We start from the raw sequence: 22,615 nt of genomic DNA, 5'->3' as shown, positions 1-22,615 counted from the left end.
GGGGTTTTAATTTGATCGCTTTCGAGTTTTTTCAATTGCATTTCCAATTGATTGATCTCTGCTCTCCCTTGTTTGTTAATATAAGCTTTCAGGGATATGAATTTGCCTCTGATTACCGCTTTGGCTGCATCCCAAAAGGTTTGAAAGGATGTTTCGCCATTGTCATTTTCCTTGATGAAATTGTTAATTGTTTCTATGATTTCTTCTTTAACTAAACGGTTTTGGAGTATCATATTGTTTAATTTCCAATTGGTTTTAGATTTGGTTTTCCATGTACCATTACTAATCATTATTTTTATTGCCTTGTGATCTGAGAAGGCTGCATTCATTATTTCTGCTTTTCTGCATTTGTGTGCTATGTTTCTGTGACCTAATGTATGGTCAATTTTTGTGAATGTGCCATGTGGTGCTGAGAAGAAGGTGTATTCCTTTTTATCCCTATTTATTTTTCTCCATATGTCTATTAATTCTAATTTTTCTAAGATTTCATTCACTTCTTTTACCTCTTTCTTATTTATTTTTTGATTTGATTTATCTAAATTTGATAATGGTTGGTTTAAGTCTCCCACTAGTATGGTTTTATTGTCTATTTCTTCCTTCAATTCTCCTAGTTTCTCCATTAGAAATTTGGGTGCTATATTATTTGGTGCATACATGTTGAGTAATGATATTTCCTCGTTGTCTAGAGTCCCTTTTAACAAAATATAATTACCTTCCCTATCCCTTTTGATCAGGTCTATTTTTGCATTGGCTTTATCAGATATCATGATTACCACTCCTGCCTTCTTTCTATCAGTTGAGGCCCAGAAGGTCTTACTCCATCCTTTAATTCTGACCTTGTGGGTGTCAACCCGCCTCATGTGTGTTTCTTGAAGACAACATATGGTAGGGTTTTGGATTCTAATCCATTCTGCTATTCGTCTACGTTTTATGGGTGAGTTCATCCCATTCACGTTCAAAGTTATGATTGTCATTTGTAGACTCCCTGGCATTTTGATAGCCTTCCCTAATTCTAACCTTTTCTTCTTCGGCTCTACCTTTTAGTCCAGTGATTTACTTTGAATCAGTCCCCCTTGTCCCCTCCCTTGATGTTTCCCTTTTTAGTCCCTCCCTTTTTGTTCCCTCCCCCTCCCCCCTCTCTTTCCCTCCCTTTTTGTTCTCCCTCTCCCCCTCCCCCCCCCTTGGTTTTCCCTTCTCCTTACCCTTGTTGGGTAAGATAGAATTCAAGATCCCAATGGATCTGGATGTTTTTCCCTCTCAGAGTTGATTTCCCTGAGATTGAGGTTTAAGTAACCCCCCCCCCCTTCCTCTCCTTCTTATAGGAGTTTTCTTCCCCTCCCCTTCCCATGTGAATCTTTGTGTGAGAACGATTATTCTATTTGGTCTTTCTTTACCCCCTATTTATACATTACATTTTCCCCACATGTTAGTATACATAGATTGATATAAATGTAGTCCTTATAGAAGAGAGTTTGAGTAAATGAAGATAACATTTTTCCCCTTTCCTTAATATTTACCTTTTCAGGTATTCCTTGCTCTTTGATTTTTGGTATCAAACTTTCCACAGAGCTCTGGTCTTTTCTTTGCAAAAAGTTGGAAGTCTTCTATTTTGTTGAATGCCCATACTTTCCCTTGGAAGTATATAGTCAGTTTTGCTGGGTAGCTGATTCTTGGTTGGAGACCCAGCTCTCTTGCCTTTCTGAAGATCATGTTCCATGCCTTACGATCATTCAGAGTAGAACTTGCAAGGTCTTGTGTGACCCTGATTGGCATTCCTTTATATCTAAATTGTCTTTTTCTGGCTTCCTGTAGGATTTTTTCTTTTGTTTGATAGCTTTGGAATTTGGCAATTACATTCCTGGGAGTTGTCTTTTGGGGGTTTAGTGTAGAAGGTGTTCTGTGAGCTCTGTCAGTGGCTGTATTGCCCCCTTGTTCTAGAATCTCTGGGCAATTTTCTTTGATTATATCTTGTATCACCATGTCCAGTTTGGTGTTTATTTCTGGCTTTTCTGGGAGTCCAATTATTCTTAAATTTTCTCTTCTCCCTCTATTTTCCAGATCTATCACCTTGTCGGTGAGATATTTTATGTTCTCTTCTAATTTCTTGGTGTTTTGGCTTTGCTTTATTAGTTCTTGCTTTAAAGCCTGGTTTTCTTTTACAGTTTGGTCAAACTGGTTTTGTAGATGCGTGAATTTCTTTTGCATTATTTCCCACTTTTCCTCCCAGAGGGCTTCCATCTTTTTGGTCATTTCTGATTCAAATTCTTCATGGGTTTGTGGAGAGTTTCTATTTCCTTTGGAAGATTTTGGAGAATTTTCTTGTATATCTTCTTCTATCTGCTCTGTATTTTGTATTTTGGCTCCATAGAATGTGTCCAAAGTCGCCCCTTTCTTCTTATTTTTCTTGGTATTTTGGGGCTTCTGTGCTTCTGTGGAGTTTGCCATCTCTGAATGTGGAGGATTAGCTTTTCTTATCTCTGTCTGGTGATCAGAGGCTTTAGTCCGGGGCAGATTGTCCCTTCTATGAGCTTTCCCTGGGTTAAACTGAATATGCCTCACTGGAACTGGAATGGAAGGGTCGGACCACGAGGCCACACTCTCCCCCCGGCTCGCTTTCTGGAAGTTGCCTTCAGAATCGCTGGCCATGAGGCTGTTTCGTTGGCCTGCGGGGGGATGGGCTGCAGCTTCCCCAAGCTCCGAGGGCAAGGACTTTCACTGAGACTTGGATAGCAGGATCCAGCCTGTGAGGCTGTCTTGCCCGCCCTGAGGGTTGCTGTTGTTTCGACCAGCTCTCTGCAGCGGAAGCCCCAGGCAGACCAGCTCTCTGCAGAGGGAGCCCCAGGCAGTAACTTTCACCCAGACTCGGGTAGAAGGCCCTGAGGGTTGTTGTTCCGAGGACCCTGCTCTCTGCTGGGGGGAGCAATGACTTTCAATGGGACTCGGGTAGAAGGCCCTGAGGGTTGTTGTTCAGATGACCCTGCTCTCTGAGCCCAGCCGGGCTGCGGCTTCCTGGGAGCCTTGGACTCTGCGCTCCTACCCCTGAGGTCCGAGTGATCTGGGTTCTGGCTTTTGAGGGGAGCCGTACCTTTTGAACCGGGTCCAGGTCCAGGAGGAGGGTTCCCAGGGTCTGTGCTGTTGATCATTTTGAATTTCGGCGCCTTAGGAGCTTATAGTTTGAGATCGGTTGGGAAGGGTTTTCCGGAGATCTGAACTTTAGCTTTCTCTAAGCCGCCATCTTAACCGGAAGTCTTATGTTATATTGTTGACCACTTCACATATCTAGGAAATTAAATTCAAACTCTTAAAAAAGTAGATCTACAATGACACACGTAAAATCCAGTGGAATTGCCTTGTTCTAACCACTAGGTTACCTAACTTTTCCTCTCCCCCATTTATTCTTTCAAAAAAATATTCATGATTTTCCAGGTTGGCTCTCTGAGATGGGGAACCAACAGTTACAAGAGGCATTTAGATGATAAAAATGAAAAAAAAAATGTAATTTGCTTTTGGAAGAAAAAAAGACCCAAAGGACTTTGGGGAAAGCATTAGTAATGGAGGGGTGGGGAGAGATATAAGTTTAGTTTTCTTTTAGAGGTGACACATCTTTGAAGGGAAATCAAAATCTCAGAGTTGGAAGGGATTTTACCTAGTTCAATTCATATCTGAACAGAAATGTTGTTGACGTTATAACTGACAAGTGGCTATCTAGTCTTTGCTTGAAGACCTCTGATGAGAGGGACCCTACTGCCACACAAAGAAGTCCATTCTACTTTTTAGTTATTGTTCAGACTCTTCATGACTTCATCTGAGATTTTCTCAGCAAAGATGCTGGAATGGTTTGTCATTTACTTCACTGGCTCAGTTGATAAATGAGGAAACTGAGACAAACAAGGTTAAGTGACTTGCCCAGGATCACAAAGTAAGTATCTGAAGCTGGATTTGAACTCAGCTCTTCTGCTTCCAAGCCCAGTGTTCTCTCCACTGCACCACCTAGCTTCCCCTATGTTTAGATAGGTCTAATTGCTAGGCAACAGTTTCCTTATACCAAGCCTAAATGTTCCCCTTTGCAATTACCTCTCATTCTTATTAGTTTTGCCCTCAGAGTCTGAAGTCTTTTCTACCACCTTTTTCTTGAGTAAATTATGCATATGTTTTGGTCCTCCCTTTTCATTGTCTCTATCCAATTCCATCTCAGATATTCCACCTCAGGCAAACTTTTTCTCACCTGGAACCATCATAGAGTTGTCATTTCCCTTTATCTTCCAAACACTTATTCAGTTATCATAGGAAAATGTTTTTTCTTTCCTCCTTTCTTTTTTTCATCATGTGTAAATCCTCCAGATGATCCTGCCATGACTGAAAAGTATGATGAGGGCAAAGATTCTATCTTTCTGGAAAAAGAAAAAAAATTAATTTTGACATGAAATTAGTCATGATGAAGAACTCTAAAGCCTTTGAAAAGGACTTTAGGATCTCCATATACGAAATAAGATAAAAATTATACAATTTATTTTTCAATTTTACTCATATTGCCTCAGAATATTATTAATTGCAAACTATTGTATTTCAGTTATTTTTCCATAAATTAAACTTTTGTGGGCTAACCTGGGAATTTAACAATCAATATTAAAGTATTACTAGAGGGAAAAAGTTCCAATTTCCAAATAACAAATTGGCTTTTGGAAGTAGGGAATTGCCTAAGTTGGATGATGGAGAATAACATAGAATAGGCAATGCTATTTGCTTTGAGGATTTCTTAGCCCATTAATAAGCTTTCCTCTCTAGGTTGATGTACCAAAGGCTGGGCATACATTCAACTCTGGATTATCCACAAATAGATTTTAAACACATGGTTTATTATAAAATGTGATCTTTGAAGTCATCTCGTCTAATTTCCTCATTTTCTGTTTGAGTCAACTAAGTCCCAGAGAGATAAAATGACTTGCCCAATGTTAACCAATTAGTCACATCGTTAGTTACTGGCAGAATCCAGGCAGAGCTTCAGCCTTGTGTTTCCTAGGCTAGTTCTTTTCCCATTACAACACTTCCCATACTTCCTTCCTTCCTTCCTTCCTTCCTTCCTTCCTTCCTTCCTTCCTTCCTTCCTTCCTTCCTTCCTTCCTTCCTTCCTTCCTTCCTTCCTTCCTTCCTTCCTTCCTTCCTTCCTTCCTTCCTTCCTTCCTTCCTTCCTTCCTTCCTTCCATATCTGGTATTTAAAATCTGTGCCTATGTATGATTTAGCCCATGTGTACATTGCATATAACCCATGCACAGACACACATACAATGCACCACACCCACGTCTGAGTCTGAGAAGCAGCACATCATGGGTATAGGTAGAGAGCTGACCTTGGAGCCAGGGGCCAGGGCCAGGACAGGTCCTGCAACCTGACCCAGCAAATTACTTAATTTTTCAGTGCTCCAGGCAACTCCCTAAGAGGGTCAGTCACAAAGAAAGTGCAGGTCATTATTGATAGAGGAAGCAATTCTCAGGGCAGATCTCTGAACTGGTGACTCACAGGTCTAGTCCCTGTTGGCCTCTAGAACTATCTGTACATTTTTTGGTCTCAACTTGAGATTTCCTTGGTGTAGGGAATGTCTGGTGAGAGAATTCTTTCTGCCAGATTTTTAGGGTCCTGAAGGTTGTCAATCAATTATTCCTTACTCTTTCTGCCCTGCCAGTTCACCTCCATTTTTCAGCCCTACATCTCTCTGATGACATCCTGTACACTTACTTCCACTATGGATTTCTACTATGTCCCTCCCTATTGACTTTTGTTCAACCTATCAACTTCATTCTTTGAAGCTAATAATATTCTATAGCTTGCAATTATAAGAGAAATAACCCAAATAATATAAATGCTTAAAAACAAGGGCCTCTCTGGGGGAACCTTGGGAATCATTAGGAGCATTGTTTAATTTCCCAAAGGCAATGCAGTTCATTCCCATCTTGTTGAGAACGCATCTCCCTGTTTTATGCCTCATTTACTATGAATAATCAGAAGGTTGTACTGTAGCTTGGTATTAAATATTTTAAGGCATCTTCTTTCATTTTAACATAACATTTTAGCATTTGAGAGAGAGAAAGAGCTCAATTGGAGGACTACATTTTTAGATAGTTTTACTTTAGTTAGTCAAATGTGCTTTGCTTTGGTAGTCAACAACTAATAAGCACAATGGGATTTTGTATCCTCTACCCTTTTCAGTTAATTGAATATGTATTCTGGGATATAATATAATAAATCCATCTTTTGCCTTCTCAAGGATCATTGCGGTGATGATGTGTATAGAGTGTGGGGACCAGAGCAAGGAAGTCCTGAGCTCAAATCCAGTCTTAGATAGCTGTGTGGGTCTGGGCAAGTCACTTTATCTGATACTAATAAATAAATAAATTTTCCCAATGACTTTGACATCCATTCCTCTTTCAGGTATCTTTAGAATTCATCTCTTAGGGTCCTCAAAATATTCTATTCCAGTATGGAAATTCTCTGGGTATTCTTTCACTGCTCCAACTCTTCTTCTCATCCTAGTTTTCTTTAGTGTTATTACTATTTTCTCAAGAAAAACATAAACAAGTGTCACATCATAGTCCAAATGTGGTAGCTGTTCATGGGGAGAATATTTTTCTTAAACCCTTACCTTCCATCTTAGAATCCATACTATGTAATACAGTAATGACTAGGTAATGGGGGGTAAAATGACTTGCCTGAGGTCACATAGCTAGGAAGTGTATGAGACCAGATTTGAACCCAGGACTTCCCATTTCTAGGTCTGGCTCTCAATCCACAGAACCATCTAGCTGTCCCCAGAGAGAATATTTTTTATTACAGTTACTTTCTTTTTTGTATCTGTTATTTGCTCCCCATCAGTTTCATGTTTAAAATTCCTGGGATAATCAAGTCAAAAAGCATTTATTAAGCACTCACTGTGTGCCTAGCAGCTAGGTGGCAAAATAAATAAAGTGCTGGACCTGGAGTCAGGAAGCTCTGAGTTCAAATCTGGTCTCAAATATTTACCAGATTTGTGACCTTGAGAAAGCCACTTAACCCTGTTTGCCTTGGTTTCCTCATTTGTAAAATGAAATGGAGAAGAAAATGGAAAACCACCCCAGTATCTTTACCAAGAGAATCCCAAAACAGGTCATGAAGATTCATACACAACAGAAATAACTGAACAATAATAACAATATATGCCTGGCACTGTGTTAAACATTGGAGATGCATAGAAAGCCAAAAACAGTTTCTGACCTCAAGGAGTTCAAGATTTGACTTAGTTGAATCTCTTGAGAGGTTTACTATAGGCTTATTTTTTTCTCCACTATTTCTGTTTTATAAGCAATACTGTTCATATTCTTCCATCTTCTTCCACCATAAGATTTCAAAATAAGTTTACATTATTAGAATGCAATCTCTTTTTGAGTATGTATTATTTCATTATTTGTGCTTATTTCTTCAATGCCTACCTACAGCAGATAATAGGTACTTTAAAATACTTATTAATTGATTGATATTTTAACATGATATTGTCCTTGGAAGCGCTCTCTCTCTCTCTCTCTCTCTCTCTCTCTCTCTCTCTCTCTCTCTCTCTCTCTCTCTCTCTCTCTCTCTCTCTCTCTTTCTCACTAAAGAAAGAAATACTGGCTGACTAAGGCAGTCCTTGGGCTCCTTTCATCTCCTCATAGAGTAATTTATTTACACCTCTTAAATTTCCTATGAAAGTGGTGATGTCTATATCTATCTCTATTCTTTGACCTATTTCCCATTTTTTCCATTAGCAACTTATAAATAGGTCAAGTTGGAGTTGCCTCAAATGCATACCATATATTTTCATCTTTATTCTTTCTTCTAGCTCAGTATTGATTTGTATTATCCTGCTGATAAATATAGTGATATAACTGTATATAAATAGCAGATTTGAAAAAGAATTCTCCAGTCAATAATTAGTGGTTTCTTTATTTTTAAAATAAACATTTTTGGTGAGTTTTCTGTGATGTTAGTGATGTCCATTACTGTTTGACTGCTTCTCAAAGAAACTATTCATAATGTATAGTCATGCAACTTTGGGGTTTTTTTAAGCCTTAGACTTCTCATTTGTTCCCTCTGAACTGTTTGTTCCAACATATTTTAAGGAGACATCCTGTCCCATGCCTACCTTTGCAATAAGGCCATGAAATATGAAAGTGCATGCTGATTTAATGTGAAGGGTCTTGTGGAGCTCCCCATAAAATTTCTCTACCTCTCCATGCTATGAAACAGATGTTGGCACATGAGTGGCAATTATTTTAATTGTGGTCTGCAATTCAAGATGACCAAATGTCCTATGAAATTATGTGTCTTGTCTAGACCCACAATAAAACCAACTTCATCAACTCCTTTATTTGTTTCTCCAAGGAGAACCGGTGAGCCATCCTTCAAGTTTGCCACAACTTACTTTTGTCTTTTGGTTTTATTTTTAGTGAGAATGTAAGGATGGATGTGATTTAGTTCCTCCAACAATATACCCACTTTTTGGGTAATCAAAAAGAATATTATATTTAGAGCACCAACAGCTAAGTTAACATTTATAGATAAGCTGGAAACTGTGGTTTTATCAAAGCATTTTCTTTCCCCTTTCCTGCCACCCTACCAATTCTTCTGACCACATCTTTTAGACATATAATTGTCTGAGAGATACAAAGAAGAGAAGGTGCTGTTGTGTTTGTTATTTTTAACTACAGCAACAATATTTATTCTGGGTAAAGCAAAATACTACTGTAATGTTTAAAATTAGGTTTGACTCAATATGAGAGTTATAAAAATGAAATTGTGGTTGCCGTTTATAAAAATAAACTTAAGTAAAAAAATCTGTTAGTAGCTCTTAATAATTTAATACAATGTAAATACAGCAAAAGAGAGAAATGTCCCTGGTTAAATATCCTAGCTAACTACCCTATAATTGCTAATCTGAAGAAATTTAGCTCAACTCTGCCAAAAGCTCCCTCAGGTCCCAAACTCCACACAGAAGTTCGATAACCTCTTCAATATGGGTCTCACCAGTGTAAGCCTCTTCCTTCAGTTTAAGTCATCCACCCAGAAAGCCTCAAGCATAGAATCATGCAGAATCATCCTTACCCAGGAGAGTCTCCTCGTCGAAGAGCCAAGGAATGAATGGCCTTCAAGGAACCAGTCTCTCCAAAAACCAAGGAAGGAAAAGACACCCAGACCATATTGGTCTCTTCTTTTATACCCCTTTTCCCACATCATTTCCTGTCTCTCCCTCTGTTCACAGAAACCAATTACAGACATTCAATTTGCCTAGCATTGTCCAGGGCTGGGCAATGCCTGTTGGAGGTGAGAGTTTTCTCTAGTAAGTGACTTATGAATTATCTTATTTAAGTGTTAAGTAGGGCTATTTTGAGTTCTTGATTTGATTAGCTAAAAATAGACGAAGGGAAAGTTAATTCTGTCTTCACACTAGCTTAATGGTTCTTCTTCAACAAGGTATATTCTATGAATGTTCCAAACAAGTAGAAGATTCCTTGAAATATATAAGAGAAATAAATGTATTTAATGGCCCACTGATAGTTAACATTTAATCAAGAAGATGCATGGTGGTGAGAGTTGTTTATCACCATCATGAATAAAGGTCAGAGCAAAGATCAAGTAGAAAAAGTATGCCCCTAGATTGTAAAGTCATCAAAATGTTTCTGTTTGCAGGTAACTTTAATACCAGAACATTGCTGAAACTCCTAAATAAGATCCATAGCCACTCAAGAGTTCAGCCTCACTATCCCATGCAGAGAATACTAGATGGATGAAGAGTGCTAGCTTATTATATGTAGTTGGTTAGAAAAGCAATAGAACTGCTCCATTAGTAGATAGATCTTGGGATGACACTTTGGATGGACAAGGAATTTTGCCAAGGATTGAACAGGGTTGAAGGCAGACACAATTGCCTGTAGGAATAGAGAAATGTTTTCAATGATCACCAAGTTTCTCACTAAAATCAAAGCCTGTCTTTTTATTGACAATATTCTTCCACTTCTACTGAATAGCTGAACGTCTTAGCATGGCATAGTCACTGGAGAGCCAAAATTAAGGGCAACCCAAAAGACAATGAATAGATTCAGTGTGGCCATGAATAGGCAGCAACATGTTACTGAAGAAAGAATTGTACAGGAGAATTTGTGGAAAGGGTATGATCAAAGATACATGTGACTGGGAAAGAAGAAAATGTGCTGGTCATGTAGAAATAAGGAAGAAGAATTGAAGGACAGCCCATATGCTCCATTGACACCCAAGCTATCATGAGTTTTTTCAGGAATACTGCAATCCAATGGAAGTTTTATGCAAAGATGTGAATAGGAGTCATGCAGATTGACAAAATATAGCCAAGTTGTGAGGTGTGCCATTGACAGAAGCACTCACACCATTGACATCATAGATCTATGAAAGTATTAAAGTATGTGTGGTGGACAGATGAAGCTCTTTGTCTGTATTCTTGAAATTTTTTTTTTTTTTATAAAAACCCTTACCTCCAATGCAGAAGAGTGGTAAGGGCTAGGCAATGCGAGTCAAGTGACTTGCCCAGGGTCACACAGCTGGGAAGTGTCTGAGGCCAGATTTGAACCTAGGACCTCCCATCTCTAGGAGTGGCTTTCAATTCACTGAGCTACCCAGCTGCCCCCTATTCTTGAAATTTTAAAGGAATCATAGTAAGGTCCTTAAGTAAGGGTATGAAGTTGATGATCTATGGAAAATTTATGGAAAGACAAAATTGAGAATTTCACCATATGGGAAAGTCTGGAGAGGAATATCTGCAATGAGGTACTTATAGATATGCCAATTGATTAAAATATTTATATGAAATTTCTGGAGTGTGTTGGATAGAGAGCTGACTTGAACTAGAAATATAGAAATTTAAATCATGATTATTCTGATCCATCCTGTCTGTGTGATTCTGGGCAAATCACCTAACCTCTCAGTGTCAAAAATAAAAGTTTTCTGAGAGTATAATTGATAGAAAAAGGTCCGATATTTTTTGTTAGAGGAAATTCCTCTTACGGTGATGACTCTCTGCACCAATGAAACCACAGGTCTAGTCACCATGTATCTCTGCAAATGTAGTTATGTTTTTTGTCTGAACTTATGAATTTGCTGGAATAGGAAACTCATGGGTATCTTGATGGAATAGTAAATATTCTAGAAGACCTACGTTTAAATCAAACATTTGCTGGTAGGTAAGTCATTTAACCTCTATGTTACTCATTTTCCTTATTTGTAAAATGGGAATAATAACGGTACCCACCTCACAAGGTCATTGTAAGGATCAAATAAGATATTGTGACAAGGAAATCACTTTAAAAGACTGATATATATTAATTTAAGGTCGCCAAGGAATTCAGCTATGTAATTCCTAAATGAAAACTCAAGTCAGCCGTCAACCTTTTATGGAGTTTAATTACAAACAGGAGGAAGAAAGGAATTAGAGATAGAGAGAGAGAAAGGGGAGAGAAGGGAATAGGGCTTAAATACCCCCTCTGTTTAGGGTGGGCCAAAAAGGCCCAAGCCCTTAGATAGCTGGGGCAAAGAAAAGAGATCAGTCCCTATTACTCATGTGACCAAAATGGAGAAACAGTCTCCGGGGCCCCCACCTTCAGCTTCCTTCAGAGCAAGCTTCTCAGAGCACCTCTCCAACCACTCCGCCAAACTCTCCAACCACCCCCCTGAGTCTTCAGACCCCTCTATCTTTAAGGAAACCATCCAAGTTCCCTCCCCTCAGTTCTCACATCTACCAATCACTGTCCATCAATTTCCCTGTGCCAATGGAGGCTCTAGCTTAACCCAGGACCGCCCAGAGGTCTCTGGCTTTGCACATGTCTGTTGAAGGTCATATTCTCAAATAATTAAATCTTTGATCCTTTGCTACAGCCCTTCCTAAATCCTGTTACCCTGAGTAGGGTAGAGATTGGAATAATTAAATTTTGATCTATGCGGCAGCCCTTCCTCAATCCTGTTAGGACTGAGTAGGGTGGAGATTGATTCCAAGTATCTCCCTTGTATCAATTCTAAAATCAATCATGACTCAAAGAAATTCCTGTTCTATGCTTAAGCATAGGTCAAAGTCCTTTCCACTGTTCAGCAAAAGGTTTCTGTCCTAAAGTAATCTTAAGAAGGGAGGAGGAGGAACCTCCCATGCCAATGGGGTTCACATTCCAATAGACTATCAGTAAGACATTTTCCAAGTATGAAATTTCCCAATGGTGAAATTTCCAACATTTATAAGTCTAAGAAATTTTAAGGTTTACAATCCCCCCTGATGATCATTGGGAGACTAGTCTCCCCATTGATCATTTAACATAATCATTTTGTAGTTCTAAATTCACTTCTAACTAAAGATATACACAATATTCAATTTTCTAAGAGAAATTAGAATAGTGAGAGAGGAAATAGAAAAGAAAAGAAAGCAAAACCAATGTTTGCTAGGCGCATTGACAGAAAGCCAAATTAGGGGCAGTCCCTTTTGGCATAAATGTGTACAGTTACAATAAATGTTCAATCAAAAGTTCAGTCCAATCAATCACATCCAAAGTTCATTCTTGATCTTCTTGATGAAGTGTAGGTTTTCGGCATCTTTCTGCAACAGTTCATTCTCTGGATATAAAAGTTTCAAGCTTCTTTCTTGAAGATCTTTTCTCAAACAGAATCAAAATCTTTGAATTTTTTTATAAAAGTAAAATCTTAAACAAAATTCTTGGATTTTTATAAAAATACAATCTCAAACAAAAAAAATTCAAAAATTCTTAGATTTTAAATTAAAATACAATCCCCCCTGAAGTAAGTATTAAAAAAAATATCAAGTTTAGCTCAGAATGCAATGTTCAGTTATGGGGGTGTATGTGTCAATTATCAAAAGAATAGAAAAATAATCAAAAACATAAGAAAAATTCAAAATAGACCTTGTATAGGTCCAGTTTAAAGTAATTTCTATCCCACAAGTATGTAGGACAGAATGCAGTAATATTTCACTTAGCCATTTGTAGCCAAGACTACAGAAGTTGCCATAATATAAGAAGAAAAGAATTAGAATTCTATTTTGATGGGGAAATGTCATTCCCTTGTCTGATTTTTTCCTCAGGGATATAGGGAGCCAGCATGATAGTCAAGCTTTGTACTTGTTTGAGTACTTCGAAAAGAGTGTAGATACAAGGAAGTCCTACGACTTAAACATAAGTTAAGCATCGCAACCTCAAGTCTCACTTTAATATTTCTTGTGTGCTCTATTGGCACTATTCAGGTTTAGTCTGTGCTCCTTGTTTTTATCCCTTTTCCTGGAATCAGACACAAACATTAATCACAGTCCTATAATATTTTATCAATAAATGGCAGGTTCCCATAGTTTAAAGCTTTTAGGCATATATTGATATTATAGCAAGAGTATATATATTAACTTGTATTACTGCAGGGAAAAATAATATTAATATTAATTATGTGTACCTTCAGTACAAAAAATGAGAAAAAAATCAAATATTCTGATCAAAAAATAAAAGAAAAGAAATAAGAAAAAATAAGAAAAAAATCAGTAATTCAATATATTCTTGAAAAAAAACAGCATCCATTTGTCTATGGATTATTATCTCCATTTCATATGATAAGATAGAGTCATAATTCATATGATAGGATAGAGTCAATCAGTCTCAGCAGAAGATGCTTTCTTCACATGTGAGCAGTGAATCCAAGAGTCTCTTTCTCCAATCTTTATAGATGTTGGAGTAGTTAATAATATTTGGAATGGTCCTTCCCATGAAGGTTGAGTTGCTCCAGTTCGCTTGAAATTCTTGATATAAACTTTATCTCCTGGGTTCAGGTCATGCAGAGAAAAGTCTAATGGTCCAGCTTGTACTGCAGCTCCGGATTCATGAAGTTCACGTAGTTTGTGCTGTAACTCCTGTATATAGGAAGCAATAGTAACATCTCCCCCTAATAGCGATGTATAAGCTGGGGAGAAAGGCTTAGCCTGTATAGGCGGATGTCCAAAAAGCATCTCAAATGGTGAAATATGTAAGTCTCCTCTAGGCTTGCTTCTAAGATAAAATAGGGCCAAAGGGAGAATTTCAGGCCATTTTAAATGGGTCTCAGTGCATAATTTGCCAATCATAGTCTTAAGTTCTTTATTCATCCTCTCCACTTGGCCTGAGCTCTGGGGGTGATATGGAACATGGAATTTTGGAGTTATCCCCAAGCAAGAATATATTTGATTTAAGACAGAATCGGTAAAATGACTCCCTCTATCGGAGTCAATACGTGCTGGTAGGCCAAAACGAGGAATAATTTCTTTTAAAAGTATCTTTGCAACAAAATCTGCTGTGGCTCGGGTCGTAGGAAATGCTTCCGGCCATCTGGTTAGTTGATCTACAATTACTAGACAAAATTTATAACGTCCAGCTTTTGGCATTGTAATGAAATCTATCTGTAGATGTTCAAAAGGTGTGTAAGCCAGAGGACGTCCCCCAAAGGCTTTTCCACGATATGCATGTTGGTTATATGCCTGGCAGATAGGGCAGGATGAACATACTTTAGAGGCTACAGTAGTTATACCAGGGGCTATCCATACTCTCTTGACAGAGTCCACGATGCCCTGGGTGCCAAAATGACCATTTTTATGAATAGATTGGCAAATTTGGTGATAGAAACTTCTAGGGAGCAGGGGTTTTCCTTCAGGTGACACCCATACTCCATTAATTTGTTTTGCTTTAAATTTTTGTTTCCATTTTTCCACTTCCTTTTCATTATAGGAAAGTGATAAATTTAAATTATCAGTGGTTGTTAATGTTAAAATTAATCCAGGTCCTTCTATGGCTGCTAGTTTTGCAGCGGCATCTGCTCGGTCATTTCCTCTAGAGACAGGGTCAGAGCCACCTGTATGGGCAGAGCAATGAACTACAGCTAGGGCTTTAGGCAGTTTGAGAGCAGAAAGAACTTCATTAATAATTTCTGCATTAGCTATGGATTTTCCAGCTGAGGTTAAAAATCCTCTTTGGAGCCATAACATCCCGACTGAGTGAGTTTAAGGTTTACAATATTTGTAAAGAGCTTGAAGAGTGCATGAAATATAATAGATGTTTTAAAAATGTCTGTTTCTTCCCCCACTTTCCCTCATGGTGAAGAAATCTCCCCAAACAATTCAGATTAACTCCTTACACCAAAGAAATCACAGTTTCAGTCCCTATCTTTACTACCTACTAAGTTATACTGGAGAATTTCTACCTATGATTTGGGTAATAAAGACAAAACTTCACATAAACTTTTTCAGTGACTAAAAATTAGACAGCTGGGTGGAGCAGAGGATAGAACACTGAACCTGGACTCAGGAAGACACAAGTGCCAGTTTGGCCTTGGACACTTAGTAGATGTGTGACCTTGGAAAAGTCACTTACCCTCTATCTCAATTTCCTCATATAAATGGGAATAATGATAGCACCTACCACCCCAGGGTGGTTGTAAGGATCAAATGAGATAATATTTGTAAAGTACTTTGCAGTCCTTAAAATGTGATATAAATACTAGTTGTTATTATTACTATCAAAAGAAAGAATTTCTTTTATATGGGCATTGTATTAAGGAATAATAACATAATAACAGCATGGGAAAGGGTAGTAGAAATGAATGAATGCTCTAATGAAAGTTCTGAATTTTTACCAAACTTACCAAAATAAGATTAGACCAGCAATTATTTTTTCAATACAGATTTGAGATAAAGAATTTCCCAGATTTTTGTTGGTTAGTAGTTTCAGTTGTGTCCAACTCTTCATGATCCCATTTTGGGGCTTTCTTGGCAAAGATACTGGAGTGATTTACCATTTCTTTCTCCAGCTCTTTCATGTACAAGTCAAGACATCACAGAGTGATGTCATTGGTCCTCTTTGAAAATGAAGGACAAAAAAATAATAAATAAGGAGACTGAAGCAAAAGGTTAAATCACTGCCCTGAGTCATGAGCTAGTAAGGATCTGAGAATGGATTTGAACTCATGAAGACAAGTCTGATGCCAAGCCCAGTTCCATTCAGTGTGCCATATAGCTCCCCAGATTTGCTCACCTTTGATGTAGTCCTCCCTACAGTCTTCATCAGCTTTCTAGAGCTAAGGCAGGAGAACAAAAACTAGTTGAAAGGGTTCCACTGTTGAAAAGATAGAAGTGTGCACACAGATTTGTGCACAAACCAACATCACTGATTTGATCTTTTAACCCTTCTATAGACAAAACTTCCCAGACTGAGTTATGAGGAATGCATTAGTCGAGGACTTCTGAAAAAAAAAAATAACCTAACCTTGGGAAAGTTGACTTCATTTTAAGTGCACAACTATGTCAATATTCTGTGCAATTCTATTATGACCTCCCATGTCAGAAGCCCAGGCTTCTTTCTAAAGATTTCTAGGTTTCAGGAATGTTAGTTACATGCCACTTTAGTAAGATATCCTTCTTCTATCCTTAATTAGGAAGATAAAGAAACATGGTTCGCAAGAATAAATGATGCTATTGGTGAAATTATTGCATTGTATAAAACAGAACATTTCTGAGTCCCAAAGTATCATAGTATTCTCAGTGTCTTTCTATAGTTCTGAAAAAAGGAAATATCTTCATCCAAGTCATATTTTTACTGGCAAAGATACAAATAGCAGATCTTTAAGACAGTATCAAAATACGGAGACCGCTCCATATTCTCACATATCTATTAAAGGTATTATCACAAAACACTTACCGATTTTCAGCCAATCAGCTTGCTCTATTAACTAAGCCTTTTGGCCCTCTAATGTTTCTACATAGAGTACACTGCACTGCTGAGATAGCTGGATTGGACTGGAGTTTCTTTGGAAATGTTTAATATAGAAGACAAAAAGCCCCATAATAATTTTGTTTTGAATGAGTTGTGCCATGCAGCATTAAGCACAGTGTCACAAATACTTTTGGGGTATCTTGTATTAAAGGAGAAATATTTTTATTATATTCAATGCAGGGGTCCTTTTGTATCATAAAAACATGCAACGATTGGAAAAAATGTTACAAAACCTCAAACAGTTTGCAATCCAAACTTCATTTCTCTATTCCTTTGTGTGTGTGTGATCCTTATTTACTTATGGTAGTCTACTGATGTCTCTCCCTTTTTACATAGGCTGATCCTTTGAACAAACAAGATATATAAGGAAGAAATTCATACTGGTAACCCGGAGGCAGGAAAATGTGAGTTCAAATCTTACCAAAGACATTTTCTTGCTGTATGATTTTAGGGAAGTAACAACTTTTGTTCACTTCAGTTTCCACATTTCTGTAAAATGTGAATAACACTTGCATCCCAGAGTTGTTGAAAGGATCAAATCAGATAATTGTAAAGCACTTAGCATGGTTCTTGGCATATAGTAAATGCTATATAAATGTTAGCTATTATTGGTATCCTCTGTCTGCTTCATAAAAAAAAAAGTGGAACCTAAGACCTCCTGTCTCTAGACCTGGCTCTCAATCCACTGAGTTACCCAGCTGCCCCCCCAAAGAAATATTTTTAATTAAGAGTGATAATTATGATAATGATCTTAGCTCAAATGCAAATAGTATTATAAAATGCTATTGTCATATAAACAGTTTCTCAATGATCTCTTACCCAACCCTATGGTTTTGGGGGGGATCAGAATGGATAAAATCTTATTTTTATTCAAGAATCTTAGCATGCTACCAGGTTAGAAATTACTTTGATGAATTTGGAATTTAATTTTAATTTAGAAATTAATTTAGAAAACTATTTTAGTGAGGCAGCTGGATGGCTCAGTGGATTGAGAGCCAGGCCTAGAGACAGGAGGTCCTAGGTTCAAATCTGGCCTCAGACACTTCCCAGTTGTGTGACCCTGGGCAAGTCAGTTCACCCCTATTGCCTAGTCCTTACCACTCTTCTGCCTTGGAACCAATACACAGTATTGACTCCAAGATGGAAGGTAAGGTTTTGAAAAAAAGGTTTAAAAAAAGGGTTAAAAAAAAAGAAAACTATTTTAGAAATTTCTATCCAATAACTATTTCAGCTACCCTTATATCCATGGCACTCATCTAGATAATACAAAAAAAATTTAGTTGAAAAATTCTCAATCTTTTTAATATGGCATAGATAGTTTAAAAAGTGATAGAATGATAAAAACAGACTATACATAAGACCCAAAAGAGAAATAATATTTGTACTACCTATCTAGGGAAAATATCCAAGTGCCACATAAATGTAAGACAATATTTTGAACCCATCAATATAAGGTTGGTCCAAGGTGTTAATCGTGTGATTAAGCTAAGAGTAATAGAAACAAAATTATCCCTAAGGAAGTCAACACTTAGGGGTTTGGGGATTTTAGTAACCTTACTCCAATCTAGTTTCCATGAGAAATGCCTAGATTCTCCTTGGCAACAGAAATGCAAATAAGTCATAATTCATGAACTTATTCATTTTCCTTTTTTTTTTTGAGAACATTTAATACTTGTCTTGATCAATGCCACATCCATGTGGAAAATACATCAGGAAACCTATTAAGAAATGTAGTTTCCTAAAATACTTAATTCACTCCTGTTCTGCTTCAAGTCACTTAAAGGTTTTCACCAAAGATGCAGATCAAACAATGAATGCTGAAAGCCATAGGATTTTATTAAGGGGAACATTTTAATCCATTCAAGGGATAGCATGAGACCTAATTTGAGACATCCAAGAACAGAGGGAGGGAAGTGTGGGGAGAGGATCCAAAGATAAAGCTGGGTCACAGGGACCCTAGAGAATAAATGAAACTATTCTATCCAGAGGAGACTAAATATACTTGTGACTGTCAACAGAAGGGAATCTGAGCCTCAGATGAGAGAATCTTCAGGCCATAGTAGGAAGGGAATCTATGGTTTGTTGAGATGGATATCCAACTCAGACTTTCCTCAAACCTCTGGTTAATAGAAGACTAAGGTGGACCTGGGTCATGTTATGGAACAGAATGGCTTAAGGATGCCCATGAGGACAAGGTTAGTGTGTAGGTAGGGAAGGGTACATCTGATTAGATGCTCTTCTATGAGACAAGAGCCAGAAGTTTCTAACATGGCAGATTCTACATATGGGAGATTCCAGAAACAAAGGGGAACAAGTATATCAATTAGGAAAAGGGAGTTTGTTTAAAATAGACAGTCTATATCCCAAGAAAGGATAGATCCTCCCAAACAGATCTTTCATGCTAGTATAACTCTATAGACCTGCTTTGTAAAAAAAAAAAAGGAAGCTACATTTGTGACAAATAGATGAACTTTGGAGGAGCTTTGTTAACTAAATTACATTCTACTTGCCAAGTTGCCTTAGTTCTCCATTCAATTCCCAAGGCTCTCTGATGAAGTATAGAGTGCATACAACCTTGAAAGTGACTCAAACTGTTTTCTTTCTTTCACTGACACCATAGTGGCTCCATTAGGACTGTAACAAAGGATGTCAACTTTTTCTGAAAATGTCTCCAGTATACTTATTAGACAATGATGCAAAATCGTGCTTATAGGGATCAAGCACGCAGAGCTATGTAACTATGGATGATACCATATTTTTGCAATATCTAGACATTAACATGCAGAAATATGGCATCAGAAATAATGTCAATGCTTAGTAACATAGTGTTTCACTTGTTGAGTAGTAAGAATATGCTCCTTCATTATGATGCACAATACAGTTAACCTATAACATGAAATCGTCAATAAACAGATCTTTTAATGCTCATAAGCTTAGGTTTGAAGCAAGAGCACCAGATGTCAGAATAATACAATGTGTGCTTTGAAGTCACACTGAATTTGCAGTCTAGTGTGCTATCATGGCACCCTTAATACACAGGCAGAAGGAAAACATTATAGAAGAGAATTATCTCACCTGACCAATAACCTTTCACAATTATATAATTTGTTTCATTTTAATTTTGAGAAATTTAGGATAAAATGACTTTTCTCTTGTCAGACCTTGACAAAGTGGAAAATGTTTTTAAATGAAATATAAATCACATGAAATAAGTTAGGCTACAGCTGTCCTTGACATACAGTTGTAGAGGTAAAATCACAAACACTAATTCTGGAAAAATAGCATTGTGCTAAGCATTTAGATAGTAGGCACATGGAATCATAGAACCACATAATTTCATCATTTTAAAGGGGCATCTAAGTCTATCTAGGTCAACCCAAACCTGAACAAGAATCCTGTGTATAACATACTTAACAATTTATCCTCCCCAGCCTTCACTTTAAGATTTTGAATGAGCTGGAATTAATCAATTAGCATTCAACAATTAAATGCCTGCTATGTATTGTGTGTGATTTTCTGTAAGTAAAATTTGAAAACCAACATCTTCCCTATCCCTAAGGAGTTTACATGCTATAGGATGATTCCATCACCTCCTCTTTTGGGTAATTCTTTGGAGGATTGGATGTTAAAAGTCCCATAAAGATCATCTCTCCCAATACTTCATTAAATAGACAAGAAAACCAAGACTCAGAGAGATTTAAATGGTTTTCCCATGGTGATGCAGTTAGGAAGTGTCACAAGCAGAATATGACCCAAGGTTCCTTGACTTCGTGTCAAGCATTCTTTCTTCTGCATACCATTTGCTGGCAGATAGATGGACAGATAGATTGCTATGATAATTTGTGTACTTTGTATAAAAGGGAAAATTGGTTGTATATTTTATATTAATATTTTGAGCAAAGTTATCCCCTTCATCAAATGAAAGCTCTGTGAAACCAGATCTTCACTGGAAAAATAGAGGGGATAAAAACATACATTTCCAAGTAGCTGGAGTGTAGCTTGTTGAATCTGTCTGTCTGTCTTTTCTGTTCCTTTAGACCATTTAAAAAATGTCCATATTGTTTAAAAAAGTCCTGGACAAAATAGACAGTAAGGCATAGAGCTGAACTTGTGATTTCATTGGTATGATGAGCTTTTATTTTACCTGCAGAAATTCGTATTTTGTCTGTAATTTATAGTTATAGAGAGTAGCCTCGGGCTCTAAGATGTTAAGTTATTCACTGATGGCCACATAATGTCAGAAGTAAGATTGGAATCCTGGTCTTCCTGACTTCAAGACTGACCTCTACACTACTATGACAAGCTCTGTCTCATTATAAATCCCAAAACAGAAAAAGTAATATATGTGTAAGTATTTTGGCACCAATACTATCTCAGTGCTGTTCTACTGACTTTCAATCAATCATATGATATATCATGGTTTTAGAAGAATACAAATTTCAAAGGAAAAATACAAGGTGGGAGTAAGTAGGCTGCAGTATATTAACAAAGAGCTCTTGCAAGAAAAAAACTGAAATAAGAGACTCCAATATGTGTAATTAGAAAAGGACGATTTTAAAAAGGAAGAAAAGTCATATAGCTAGGATGAATGTCAGACTAAGCATCATACTAGTACTCCTGAGTCATTAAAAGGACCAGAGAAAAACCTCTATTGAGTTAGGAGAATTTAGATGAAGGTATGGATTAGAATTAAATAAGATTGGCAAAGCAGTGATCTGTACCAGCATATGGAGCACTTATACAACTTAGATCACAGATTCATTTAAGATCTAAATTACCAACATTAATGGTCATTTTCTGTATGTCCTTGTATTAGATGTTGTGTGTATCACAATTAGTACAGTATAACAAACTCTGCATGTGTAAAATCTACAGTTCTGTCTTGAGCTCTTTTTTCTCTCTAGTAGTTTTGTTTTTAAAAATTTAATTCAATTTTATCTGATTTTCATTTTCAAATTCTTTTTTCCTCACCAATTCTATCCCTACCCATTGAAAAAGCAAGAAAAAGCAAAGCCTATCATAAATGTGTCAAGAAAAAGAAATTCCTACACTAGCCATGGCCTGCCTCTCTCTCTCTCTCTCCCCCCCCCCGCCCCCTCTCTCTCTCTCTCTCTCTCTCTCTCTCTCTCTCTCTCTCTCTCTCTCTCTCTCTCTCTCTCTCTCTCTCTCTCTCGGCATGTGTGAATATATACATACACATATATCTATCTCAGCATATCTATATCTATATACAAAATGAGTCTTCTGGAGTTGTGCTTGGTTTTGTTGTGTTGATCAACATTCCTAAATCTTTCAAAGTTGTAACAATATCGTTATTTTGTAAATTTTTTTTCTGAATCCACTCATTTCACTTTGTATTAGTTCATGAAAGTCTTCCCAGATTTTCTAAAGCCATTCTCTTCCTTATTTCTTTTTTTACATAATATTTTATTTGATCATTTCCAAGCATATTCCTTATTTCTTATAGCACAATATTATTCCATCATATACATATACAATAACATATATTCATATATATACACCTACACACACTACCTCCATAATTCCACATATGGATCAAACATTTTATTCCTTTGATTTCTTCATCTGCCAAATGGGATTAATAATTATATTCACTTCTTGCAATCAGCTTTCATGTTAGGGTTATTTTATCTAATTCAGTTCTCCAAACATTTATATTTTAAAAATTAAAATCTATTCTTTCTGTATTCAAGTTGATGCTAAGTATTGAGTCCAAGGTAGAAGAGAGGTAAAGGCTAGGCAAATGCTCAGGATCACATCGCTAGGAGGTGTCTGAGATCAG

At 37.2% G+C, this 22,615-nt stretch overlaps 1 long non-coding RNA gene across 1 annotated transcript in view; it reads right to left on the bottom strand.

Annotated features, from left to right (window-relative positions):
• Positions 1 to 4,037: 4,037 nt before the first annotated feature.
• LOC107649824 (uncharacterized) overlaps positions 4,038 to 22,615 on the bottom strand; it is a 39,514-nt gene continuing 20,936 nt past the window's right edge. Inside the window, exon 3 of the long non-coding RNA XR_001624149.2 lies at positions 4,038 to 4,391. This is a non-coding gene — a long non-coding RNA (uncharacterized LOC107649824). The remainder of the gene's footprint in view (positions 4,392 to 22,615) is intronic.

Source organism: Monodelphis domestica, chromosome 8 (genome assembly GCF_027887165.1).
Source record: "Monodelphis domestica isolate mMonDom1 chromosome 8, mMonDom1.pri, whole genome shotgun sequence".
NCBI lineage: Eukaryota > Metazoa > Chordata > Mammalia > Didelphimorphia > Didelphidae > Monodelphis > Monodelphis domestica.
The sequence above is the reverse complement of the archived record's forward strand: the minus strand, read 5'-3'. Positions and strand labels throughout refer to the sequence as shown.